The sequence below is a fragment of the Aethina tumida genome, chromosome 1 (genome assembly GCF_024364675.1).
Source record: "Aethina tumida isolate Nest 87 chromosome 1, icAetTumi1.1, whole genome shotgun sequence".
Taxonomy (NCBI): Eukaryota; Metazoa; Arthropoda; class Insecta; order Coleoptera; family Nitidulidae; genus Aethina; species Aethina tumida.
This window is the reverse complement of record NC_065435.1, coordinates 48412219-48426454: the sequence shown is the minus strand read 5'-3', so window position 1 is coordinate 48426454 and position 14236 is coordinate 48412219. Positions and strand designations below refer to the sequence as shown.

At 30.0% G+C, this 14236-nt stretch overlaps 1 non-coding gene across 1 annotated transcript; it reads left to right on the top strand.

Moving 5' to 3' along the window:
* The first annotated feature begins 3621 nt into the window (after positions 1-3621).
* On the top strand, positions 3622-3694 carry Trnar-ccu (transfer RNA arginine (anticodon CCU)). Its single transcript has one exon. It is a non-coding gene; the product is annotated as a tRNA-Arg (tRNA).
* Positions 3695-14236: the final 10542 nt, after the last annotated feature.

Genomic DNA, 14236 nt, shown 5'->3' with positions numbered 1-14236 from the left:
TTACTTTGTCTTTGGCTTGTTTCTAGTAACAACAAAAAGAATGTGCATATAAAATATATAAAAAAGAGATCTGTGTTCTTGAAAAAAGAACATTATATTCTCGTCAGGTGAAGTCCCGTTTGCCTCTTACAGCTTATACAATTGTCAGATAGATGTCACGAGTGGGCAGTGAGTTACCACTTAATGTGTTGACCGGTAGATAACTCTGATAGTTTACTTCATTAAAATATAATATTTAATATTAAGTTTTTTAAATTTGTTTGTGATAATTAGAATTAGTTTTCAAATTAAAACTTTTAATTAACATACATAAAAACACTGTGCGTCTTTTGAAGAGGATAATTTGAATTTCCTGGGTTAAATAGTATGTAATTTTTTATTTTGAACAGTAATATTATTTAAATCTTTCTAGGTTCTAGGTTGAATTTATTTTACTTTTTATATATTAATTAGACATAAAAATAAATAACATTGCATTTCTTGTAAAATTCCAAAAAATTCATTACGTCCTTTTGTAGATTTTGTTGCTATAATAGCAATTATCGAACAGAGAAACAATGATTCCTTGACAATTATTCAACCAATTATTATTCCGTTTGTTCGAGAATCTGGATCACATTTCGTTAATCGTGTGATGCAGTGGTTCGCCAGATTGCAATACAATTGAACACGTATGGGACAGTTTTCAAAGATAAATTTGTATAAGAAATCACCATCCTCAAAATTTAGAGAAGTTTGCTCATTCTCTTAGAGAAATATGTATGTAATTTTATATGTGTGTCAAGGAGGGTGGAAGGTGTTCATAGAGTAAAGGTGATAGCCCAACTAATGATTGCTAAATTGTAATGATTAATATTTGTTTTTAATTTAATTAATTTTGTTTTATTAAATTTAAGAAATTTGAATATATTAATAATGTTGCTATTATATGCAGTTTACTAAACTTATTTTGAGAATTAATTTGTTACAAATTTAAAAGAGTATATTCATGTGTGATATTTTCAGTTCCACCTGCCGTGATATGGGTAACATATACACCTTTATGAGTAGATATAAACATTTATCAATTAACCTCCTACAAGAGTAATTTTACAATTACGTAAAAAATATATAGCGATTTAATCCGGGTTAGGGTCGAGTAACGAAAACATGTGTATTTAATACCGCCATTGCGGTTGATTTGTAGTCATCATCAGAAAAAAAATTTATTTCCCATTCCGAAATGGCCGGACCACGGAATTTTTATGGGAAATATCACAAAATTGGACCGAAACCTATTTTCGTAACAATGTTTTATCGACTGCTGTATAAAACAAAAATGCATAAATGTCCTCTGCAAAAAAATCGTAATAAAGCTGCTGGTTTATACGAGTTCTGTTTTGTAATAATTTTCTTTTGCCAGGGTGGTAAATTTTAGGCAATTAGTTGCTGAATAAAGGTTTTATTCTGTGTAATGTATATTCGGCGAAACTGAATCACAATCAAGATTAATCGACCACAATCACGTTTGTTTCGTTTTGATTTGGTCTGATTACTTTATCTGATCAATAGGCAAATGTCATGAAGTGAAAAGCAACATAGAACTGCTAATTTTTATATAAAATTTCAATTATTAATTTAATTGTAATTACTGTTAGTGAGCTTTTAAATTAAACCTAACAGTGTGTAAAAATTGGGAGAAATGTTTATCGAAATCTTCGAGCATTGAAAACAAAATAATTATTCAATTATTATAATGTTATTGACAAAACTCGGTAATTTGGTAAAGTCTCGACGTCATATATACGTATATTTTGACACAGCTCACGTAAAACGAATTTGTTGTTGGATCTAAGCCAGAATAAATTCTTTACGAGAATCCATTTGATTATTTACGCTTATTCCATTTGGAGAACTTTAAGAGAGATTCCGTTTTACCCGTTTTTATTAAGACATTAAAATTGTTTTCGGAATATTCTTTGAAATTTATACGAATCAATCTACATATATTTTATCGAGGTTTATCACATCGACGGAGATTTACGATACGCTTTACATCGATTAGAGCGATAAATTTCCTCAAAGTTTCTTAACTTTATGCGTTTATATTTTTTGTCATTATTTTAAGTTTGCAAAGGCAAAACCAATTTTTAAACGTGCCCGTCAGCAATTATCAATAAAAAAGTGATTTGGATCCAATATTTTTTTTGCGTCGTTAAAAACGAGACGAAAAAATCGGAAAACAATTTTATTTCGATCATTTTACAGTTTTAAACACAAATGCGGTAACTATAAAACCAAATTAATTAATTCTTATAGCACAGGATTTAATTTTGAAATTTTATTACGTGCCTTTTAAAAACAAGGGTGAAGTATAAACCGAAGCTTTTTAATTCTAACTTTTAATTACTTTTCCTAAAGAAGCCGAACATCAAAATTCTCGGACCCTTTTTATTTTATAAGAAAATTACATTTTTTATATTAACCTTAAAAATATTGCAACTGAGTTAAATTGTTTTGAATTGATTTTTAACTGTTATTGACTTAAAAGTTACATCAGATAAAATTGAGATTCGTTTCAGTTTAAATAGATATATTTTTACAACGACTAAAGAATTAATTCGAACTTTATTACGCCATTTATAAACCAACAACTCCCTTAACTTTTTAATTAAAAAATGTTGCGTTTAAATTTATTTTAAATTTATATTGTCTTGTTTATATTATGTTTTACAACTGCAATTGTATCGTTTGTTTAGTCAATTTTTTAATTAAATGTTCATGTTAATTCATTTATTATTATTTGGTATTAAACAAACAGTGTGGCCATAATTACAACAACTTATTAAAATATACAAAATATATGAGCTGTACCACTTGAATTGGATGCCAAATATCATTATGAACCTGTTTTTATTATGGGTCTCCTGCCTCATTTAAATGTGTCCTTGGGCTTATATGACATCCAGTAGCTAAAATCAGGACTTGTTGGGTCCGCTTGTGGTCTCCTGATTAATAATCTGCCTTCCCGGACAGATGTAACTTTTGGTTGACCTTCTCTAGGCCGATCACGCACATGTCCAGTCTCAACTTGTCTTGAGACAACCTGAAGCATTCGCACAGCACGATGTCGGTCAGCTTCTGATAAATGGTGTATCTCCATAAATAAAAAAAAGCAGTAGAAATTGGTCGTTAATTCTTGAACACAGTTAAAATGAAATTAAATATTTAAATGTTTTATTGTTTTCATTTTTACGTTTTTATTCACAAATAATCACCATATAAAAATGTATGGTTAAATTTATATTTTGGACGAAATATGTTAATATGTTTAACTTTTTTCGATCAGTTTAGTAGTTTTTATTACACTATATAAAACAACAATAGGAAGTTAATATTACCTGACTAATGCACATTAAACAAAAGGATTGTGAGCAAAATAAATAACAGTTGTTACAGTAATATAATCACTGATACACGTGTATATCTATAATTGTGAAAACTTTAGTTTAATTTTAACTTGTGTTCAGTTAATATGTGGTTTAATGTTAATATGTCAACTTTTTAAAAGTTTCCAATAATTTTATTCATTATATCTTATGTAATGGTTTTTAACACAGTATTATATCTAATTAATCAGAAGCCCCAGTGGCCTAATGGATAAGGCATCGGCCTCCTAAGCCGGGGATTGTGGGTTCGAGTCCCATCTGGGGTACATAACTTTTTTTCTTAAAATTTGACATTGTTTATGAAATACGCGTTGGACTTTAGCACGTTTTTAACTTTATTAATGTTACTGGTGCACAACAGTACTTTCTGTCGCAAATAAATTGCTTGTTTTATTCTTACGGAAAATAACACAGATTATAAGGCAGAAATATTATAATAATTGCATTGTGGCAAATGCATAAATATATATTGTGCTTTGTTGTTTATATCTCATGATGTCTTGTGAAAGGTTGAAAATTGAAAGTTCGTAAAAAACGCATACCACGCTGCAGAATTGTAATATAAAATTATCCATTATAAAATAATAATTTACACGTAAATTCAAAATATGTATAAAATAATTCCAGCAGCAATTTTATACCGGTGCTTTATGATAGTTTAATTTACATATATTACTCCTGCATTTTAAATAAAAACAAACGTAGCGTGAATTTGCAGGAAGTTATCGACACGTAATTATTTTCGCCGATATACATTTCACTATAACGTGAAAATAACCGTAGATCATCTGATCGTAGTGGCAGATAGTCGGGCCACTACGACATCATGACACTCATATAATTCAAGCAAAACACATTTTGTTTATTCACACATATTTTCATGTTTGCGACATGCATTGAACCAAGAACGATGAACCTCCGAAGAACATCATCCAGCATAAATATTGCGCACCAGTCCTGTCCTGGAGCGGCCGCAAACGGGAACCTGGAGGCGTATTTTTCTAGTCTATTGGGCATTGGTGCGACAGAATGGCCTGACTTGCTTTGAAACTGCATACTTGAACAAGCCGTGCTCGACTTTTAGTTTAACATTGGCAGTGGGCCATGAACTGGCCAACCACTTGCAGTAAAACATTCATAAAGTTCGTCGTGTTTAACTCTCTGGCCTGACTTGGATTTCGACGTTTTTTTCTACTTTTCACTCTTTGCATACTCTGATTAATTGAACCGTACACTCGTAAATTACTTTCTACGGTACTGAGAGAACGAGTTCTCGTTTACTTGGAGGGAAAAAGTACGTGGTTTATGAAGGGCAGTATGCTATTTGTCTTAACAATTTAAGGCGTGTTTCAGTTCACTGCTGTGCTGTGTCAAATTCAATTAGATATGTCGTTACTAGATAACCGTTCTATTTTAAGGACACTCCTGTCGTTAAGGTCGTACATGTGTGGAAACTAAATTAACAGGTCTTTATAGGAAGTTGTAGTACTTCGTCTTGAACCAAATATTATGCTACATTGACTTTTATTTACTACAGTAACAAACTTTAAATACCAATAAACTACAAGATAGGAAAAGTAATGCACTGACATACTTTACTGGCACCATACACGAAACACAGGTTTGGCACATAACTCTAAACAAATAAAAATGAAGTTGCCTAACGTAGATGTAATTGTTTTCCTTATTGCAAATAACGGTTTCATTATCAGCTGCAATAGACCCACGTCCCTCTGGACTATTAGTATCACCGGACCCGAATGTAAAACGATTGTGCATTTTTCAGGGGAAATCCCGCAAAGTAATAGGAAAGCGGGCCAGAATATCAAGCCAGAAAATATAAAATTTAAATTCAGTTTACGTTAATACAAGGGAAGCAACATCGTTGATTGAAGTACAAGCAATGTCCGACTTGGATTTAAGATTGTTTTGATTTCCCTTGAAATAGGTTTGTTGTCCTAAACAGAATATCTTGAGCGAAGCCGAGGGGGAAAGGGCAGAACGTCTTCCAGGAATAGCGGGATGACAAGTCGGGATGCCTCTTCGTTAGTACAACAGTCACGCAGTCCGGCCAACTTAAATCACCAGAGTTAGCGATTGACTTTGTCGAAATTGCATTTATGGGCGTTTTATCGTGATGCCCGTTACGGGAACGTCCAAACCAACTGGGTCCCAGTCCACGTTTTTACTTCTACTGTCCAAACGATGCTCTTTATGACCGTTTTCCTGACACTTTTCCAGATAATTTATGGATATCGATTTCCATATTTTTAATTGGCTACACTATTCAACACAGAAGTGTCTCTGGCAAAGAAAAAAACATTGTAAATTCGGTTTTCTTCTCTAATATACGAGTCATTTAGAATCGATCAGAAATTTATGGAAATGTAAATGCCTAATTCTGTAAAAACACGAGGTGTGTGATACATATGAACAAAAGTTCTTAATAAATAATAAAAAAAACTATTTTCGACCAAAAATAATTTTAATAAAATGTGTGTTAAAAAATATACAGTAATGGTCATTATTAACACTCAGAATAATATCCTATTCTCACACAATTTTCCTAATATACGACAAGGCTATATACCTTCAAGCTTCTTTAATTGCTGTGATGAGTTTAAATTTGTAAATTACAGAATTTTGATATAAACGTGATGTCCCATGTTTTCTATGGGGTTGATGTCTGGAGATTGGGAATGGTAAAATAAAACATCGATGATTTGGTCTGTTTATCAATCCGTCATAATTTGGGATTTGTGTTTAGGATCGTTTTTATATTGAAATATATTTATTAAGAGCATCATTTCTTCAATACATGAAAGCAAATTGTGATTAGCATAATTGAACTGTCACCTCGTTTTCACTGTAGGTATAACAAATTTTTTGTGTAGTTTTGTCTCTATAGAATGTTTAATATAAGCAGAATAATAATTTTTTTATAAATTAAATTTACACTCGTCACAAAAAACTATTCATCTTGTTCGATGATCAAGAAGGTCTATACTATAGTTTTTCGTACTTAAACGACAAATTATTATCACTTGCTCAGTTTCTTTAAATTTTTTAATAATAATAATCGACTTATTTAGCTGAAAATTCTTAGACATTCCTCGTAGTTCCTTTCAGTCTTGGTAACACAAAATTATAATTTTTCTTACAGGTTTACTTCGATCAATGATTAAACATTTATAATAAATAAAAAACCGCTAGAAAATAATCAATTTAAATTTAACTTTGTCCAATGAAAAATTAATTTTTTAAAGAAGAATATTAGATTCATCTTAGTAGATACAGCAATAACATTATAGGTACCAACATCTAATTAAGGTAGTTCAACTCAATAATTTACTATGATTATGGCCTCTACTGTATGAATACCTCCGTAAGTAAAATAAATCATTTAAAAACATTTTTTGTAGGAAATTGAACGCTCTATAAAAAGGTATTTTACAATTTTTTCAAAACTCATAATATAAGATATCGGACAAATTTAAAATATTAAAAAAATAATAAAATTAATTATTAATCTTCTAAATGGTTACAGTAATTGATTAACCACAGGAGACTGTTTAATTTCCTACAATGATATATGTTGGGCATTTTATAATATTTACTTATCCACGAGTTATAAAATTTAGAAGTGACCTCCGATATCTTGTAAAGGGTAAGAATTATAAAAAATGTAACATATCTGTTTTGTAGAGCGTTCAATTTCCTACAAAAAATGTAAATAGAAAATTTCTGAACGATAAAGTAATGGCGAGATATGGCACTGAAGAAAAAATGGAAAACTGAGATGAGGAGGACCTTCCTATTAAAATTAAAAGCTCATCTCGGGAGAGCATTTCTTAAAGGTGTCTAGAAATCAATTTTCCAGAGTGGATTTTTTTGGCCCATCCCAATGTACATGTCATGTTTTAAAGCATATTCTACAAATTATTATACCGCTAATAACCAAATAAATTATTTAACAATATTATAATCTGATGTTCTGTACTTACACTGTCTACAAAATATCATTCCGTCTTATTTGTGCAATTTATAACACAATAGAAAGTTAAGTTTATAACATCTAGCTTTATTAACTTAGTCCTTCCGCATTCTCCCGAAAAATCACAAACAACGCCGTAAAACAAAATCCCATATTTTGTAATGCCACACCGTCGAAAATAAATTTTAATCTGCACGGGGAATATTAAAAGTGAGTTATGAAACAAACACAATTAAACCACCCCCATTCTCATTATAATCTCCGTTGAAAGTTGCGCCAAACTGGAACTCGTTAAGTGGACTTTCTGCTACTTTTCAAGTGTATTTTTTTGCCAATTTGGCATTGAACAGCTCATTACACCTGACCGGCGCCCGACTAATGCAAACACACAATAATAACATTGTTTACTTTACGCCCGGAAATCTACCAGACCCGTCATCTTATTTGTTCAACCAACTTTTCCTTTAATCCAGACATTCTTTATCCCCGTTTATTTCGTTATGGCCATCAATCGGATCGGATCCGTCTAGTCGGAAATACAAAGAATTAATGTCAGTTCTTCGATATTAACTAAAAGGAACGGATGATGCGGGCACAAAATTAAAAAAGATCAACGTTTAATTTATTGGGAGTTCCAATATTATCATAAACGTAATTAAATTTACTAACGTCAAATAACTGAACGATCAGATTGGCTATGCAAAATGAAAACGAAGGCCGATAATAAAACGACAACAATTAATTATTGGCATTGTCCGTTGTATTCTCCCAGGGCAATTAAACACGAATCGGTAGTTTCCACTTAAAATTGCTTCTTGTGCCCCCGCTTAAAGTTATAAACGCATTAACTCAAATAAATCGTGGCAAATTCTAAAGCCGTATTGGTTTTTCGCTTACATAGAGAATAATGTTTTCTCGTAGTGATTGAGACATAAGCTCTTCGCAGTTGGTTCGCAGTTGGTAGGTAGGGGCGCTTCTATTAAGACGATTAGTCCTGTATTGTCTATTGTAGAGACTATAATCACATTCCATTTTCGTAATTGCAGCCCTGCGCTTGGAAACAATTTGCTCCCACAGCTCAGCATTATATCATGTTTTGTAAGTTGAGTGTTTAAGAACGGTGAGAGACGCCGAATAATTCAAGGACGAAATCTATTTGCATTGCCGAATGGCGTATTGTAATTGTACAATTGCACCCAGGCGAAAGTTTAATCACGCATACAATGTGCCACTAATGAAAATATTTCCTTAAAATCTGCCTCTGTTCGTGCAAGACTGGCAAGTGCACTTAAACGCCATTACGAATTACTGAATCCACGTTCACGACAATTGGACAATCAAAGATTTTCCTTCTGAACTTCATGTCGCAGTTTTTGATCTACGAATGTTTCTTGTTTGTTAATTTCAAAGTGATGAGTTGTTTTTAATAAAGAAATGGGGAAAGGGAGCAACTCTTTGTAACTGACCTGTGTAATTTATAAATAAATTACAGCAAATTTAAACAATGTATTATTAAAATATTTAATTTTCAACATTAATAAACATTTTATTAATCTATATTTATATCATGGATACATTAACAATGTCATGAGTTGAATTCCAATGAATTCTAGAATAAAACGAAAATAATTGCATATCTAACAGCCTATGAACTAAATACATTTTAATTGAATAAACGAGAAACAAAATTTTACTACAATTGTTGAATAAACCGTAACGCAGTTATGTATATAAATAAACACGGAATTTAGTATGGTAAAATGCACAACGTTTATAAAATAATTGTAATTCTGTGAACTCCTTTTTTTAAATGTGCTCTAAATTTATTTACAACTTTATAATTAAAACTTTCCTCTAAACATTTTTAAAATAGTTGTTGACGTAGTAGGTATGTAGTTTCAGTTTTATGAAAATGGCTAAACGAATTACATCATGTGGTTTTAAGCAATTTATTAGATAAACAATGCATATTTCATAATTTTATAACATTTACAAAGTTTTAATTACAAGGTGCGAAAGGCCTTTAATGCACAATATTAAATTCATTATTATTCCATATTACACAGTAGGTAATTGGTTAGAAAAAGTGAAAAAGTTGGAACTTTTGCATGTCATATATCGGCAAAATCGGAACGTAAAATGATTTACTCTCCATTAAAAGTCCCCCATAGTGACATGTTGAATTTGCGATAATATTTTATAAAGTTAAAATAAATTTGACAGGTGGTTTGTGGAGAAAGTTCGAAGCCCGCATCGGAATATAAAGTAAATTCATTGCACATCCCTATAGACAAAACTACGGTTCCTGTACCACAAAAATCTGACCCATGGGAATTGTTGGGCCGATAAAAACTCAAGATTTACGAAAAGCCCCTTAACCGGGTTACCAGCCGAAGTTTTTAATCCGGAAGTTCGGCTATATCGAGTTTTATTTCGAATCTGCATCGATCATAAAATATCATCTTTAAGCGATTGATAATACGAACGAAAATGAAATACGTGTTGGGGAAACTGTCGTTTCGATCGAAGCCGTTACGAATTATTCATTGGGAAAATTGATGAAACAGTTTTCTTGGGACATACCGCAGATTTTTAAATAAATTGACGGACTATAACACGCGGTTAACGGGTTAAAAGGAAATTATTAAATTCCCGTAAACATTGCATAAGTCATTTAATGCATCAAATATTGGTTTTATTTCACTGAATAAAATGGAGAGATTTGCAAGACTAGTTTTTTGCATGAAAAACCCAGCCATTGGCGATTAAATGATTTCATTTACAACAACTTTCTGATGACTACTCGCTATTACTGTTATTGGATTTTTGTTGTGGTCAACTGCAACATTCCCAGCTGGTAATTTTATGAAAATCAATTAAATCTCCTATTTTTATGGAACTAACGAGCGTCATTTTTTGAATTGTTTCATAAATGTTTTTTTTTTTTATTTTAGTTTTCAGTCCACAAATTGTAGATTTTATTTATGGTTTCGGTGGAAAATTTTACAAATTTCAGCTGTGCAAAAATCCAATGTATTTTCTGTTCATGCATATTAATGAGTAATTTTAAATTAATTTAATGTGTTATTAACACTTTTATGTAAAATAATTTCACATGAATTATGTAAAACAAATGATGTTTTATTTTATATAATTGATTGGGGAAAATTGGGGTCTTAATTTTAATTAGTAACAAATCCTTTCTCTTTGAATTGAACGAAATCTGTATAGCATATCTAAGTGTGCAATCAGTCTTGCCATAAATCTTATTGTAACTTAGCATATGTGCAAAAACTAGTTCACTTCTCCAATTTATCATGTTAAAAAACATGTAATACAAAACTAAGATATTAATTCAGTGGTCAATTTACTATATATATATATATATATATATATATAGTAGTTGTCACTTAAGGGAAGAAATTTTAACTTTGTCCTACATAGAGTAATGTATATATTTTTTAAAATTCAATTTAAATTTATTAAGAACATTTATGTACATATTTAAAAATGAGTGCATTAGACATTTTTTTAAATATGATTGCTGTTGAAATACACAAAGACCTTGATTATAATTTGTGGTAAGGAGAACTGCCTAGTAAGTAAGAAGTTGGACGTGGTGAATTTTAACTTTGTCCTCAATAAATCTATGATTATATTTTTTAGCAGATATAATAACTTATTAAAATATATTAAATAATGAGGATTTGGATGAAAGTGTCTGTGTTTGTGGTATAATTGTTTATTATTTTTCTGTTATTATTGTGTCTACTACGCATCTGATCAATTTAATTTTGTTCTTTAAAAATTTATGTACATTTTAATGGATAAAATCATAGCAACTTATTAGTTTATGGTCTTTACATTAGATAAAAGAGTTATTGTTATGTTATTTATTCACGAAATATTTCACGTTAACGAGGACATTAAAAAAAATAAAACCAGAAACAATTTTTAACGCGACAAAAAAAAGTAAATGAAAAAACTGTCCACCATCACTTTCGAAAATATTATACTTTGATTTGTCCGAAAATAGTACTTTTTTCTAATTTCTTACTGTCCAGTGCCGATGTTTATGAGCGAAAAGTAGTCTTGCTTCTTGATTCTTTTTTGAAAGACAAGCTTTTGTTGTTGGACGTCTTCCTGGCAGCCCGGCTTCCACTTACCGACGCTAAATTGCCCTCGAACTAATTTAAATCTCCTAAAATTTAAATTGCGGTCATCATTGGATTATTTTTAATAAATTTCATTTTTATGCGACGATCTAATGCTCTGTAGGTTTTTGTGTTTTCGATTCTCCACACTTCCATGAACTCGAAACCTTTTAATTGTTTTTGATACCATTTGTTTTGATACAAGAAACTGTTTGCTTGTAACTTTTTGCTATCTGAATTATATGCCATAATTATTTTTAAATCCACCAACAAATGTTGATCACGAGACATTGTTCTTAATGTAAATACAATATTCAGGTATGAGATATATAAATACAACAGAAAAATACTCGAGTCGCTTTAATCTTATCGCGTACATTTTTGTTTGTTTTTAGAAATAATTGAATAAGTTTCTCTCCTACTAAGAAAAATAAAGTAGCGGGCAAAAATAAATGTTTTATAATTTAGTTTCTAAATATTGTAATTAATATTTAAAATAGTCGCTGTTATTTAAAAAATAAAAAATTGCTGATTGATTAATTATAATCTGCATTAAAAAGTTGAATGAATTTTAACTGCATTTATATGGTTTTTAAAAAATCTAGTTTCTTTTTTAAATAAAATTTAAATTTACCAACGTTTGTCAACCCATTAAAAAAATTAAATTAGAATTAAACATTTTTTTAAGATTTATTGATGTTGAAATACAAAAAAAAACTTAATTGCAATATGTGGTAACTAAAAATGATTAAAATTAAATTATTCCTTTTACATAAATATTAATTTAATTTATAACAGAGAATTGCAGTTTTTTTTAAGAACAGTTGTTACTAAAATAAAAAGACCTCAATTATATGTGTTAACAAGGACTGTTGCATGTTAAAATGATATGTTACCAAATAAAAATGACACTTACGGGCAATCAAATTAATAATGTTCATAGTTAGCAATCAAGAGTGTTACCTAAATTTCATTAAAAAAATTTAAAAAAAAAATGTACACTCCCTCTTGTATACAGATCAATGCAACTGTAACTACTGCATAATTAACAAAATCGAAAGTATTTACATTCCCCAATAAATTACAAAACTCATAATTTGGGCACGCAAAAAGCAACGTGATTTTTACAGATGACATAATTATTTTTTGTCCTTTCTACAAATATATATAGTAAAAATCAATATGCATTCGAAAGCGTAACTGTTAATTTACGCGTAATACCAGATTTTATTGTCAGTGTTACGCGCTTTATTTGCAGTACTTAAAATATGCAGCCTTGATTATTGCCACACACAATTTACATTAAGTTAAAAAAACTGTAAGCTCTTATTTAGCAACTTAATTTTATTTATTCGCCGTCAATTAACTTATTACAGTTATGGGAATTGTTTGACGATTGCAGAAATAATTGCAGAAACTTCTTTTCATTGTCTTAATTTATTCTGAGTAATTACAGTTACACTTTACTTCACAGTATGTGTTGTGAGTGATCGATACTTACAACTAACTAAATTTGAAATATTCACGTCGTATGTAATATTTAGTTTATTGTGTGTATCAGTGCCCTAAATCTTTATTTTATGTAAATTATCCATTCCAAAATAAAAATATGAAAAATTTTTCTGCTAAGTGGTCATATTAGCATACAATAATTATAATAACAATATGAAAATAACTTTTATGTTTTCATATATGCGTTTAATTTTACGCTTATTTGATAGACACCTGAATTTCTTTCAACATGACCGTGCCCAATATCTGAAAATTAAAAACATATATTGACATTGAATAGCCAAGTAAAAACAGGAAATTATTTCAATAGTTAAAAAAGTACTTGTGTAATGTTGATTACTTTTCTAAAAAAATCATGATTTCCAAATTCCTTTAAAGTTTTTTTCCATAATTTTTACATAATACAGACACAATTGATCTTTCTTGCGGCCTTGAGCGGCAACACATTGAAATCATATGGATAATTAATTAACATAAATTGCGAACAAGCATAATTTACTTTATAACAATTCTTATTATATAAAACAAAACTCTAATTGTTGATTTATTGTGTCGAGATATGAATATAAATAGTCATAATCGAACAGTTTATTAGCAATACTTTATTACAGTAGGAATACAATCGTTTCCGAACCACACGTGCTGAAAGTGGTTTAAAGGCAGGTTTATGGTTCATGTTTGAAACTGCCATAGATCAATGCTGAAACTACCTACACGATTTCTAACAAAATAGATTTAATCCAAGAATTAAGTAATGTCCCTTTCATACACGATTGAGATAATTGTGGTTACGAAATCGTTTTCTTTACACTTTGCAAGTAGTAATAAAAACAATTGTCGGAACATAAAACTAAATAAAACTTTGTTTTTGTCCTTTTACCTTTTTACATTAATCGCACCAATTAATAATGGGATTTCTCTCCGGATTTTTTTTTAATTTTGTTATTCATTTTTAGTTTGCTTTGTATTTAATTTCGCGTTCATTATTTTTAAATATTGTGCTGCTTATTGTTTTGCATAAAAAACTAATTTATAAATGAAACAACCGACAGTTATTTAATATTTTTTACAGCACCGTATCTGGACTAGAGTTTACCGCAAAAAGTTTAACCTTAAGTTGATTTGCAAAATTCCCGTTTTGCTGGAAC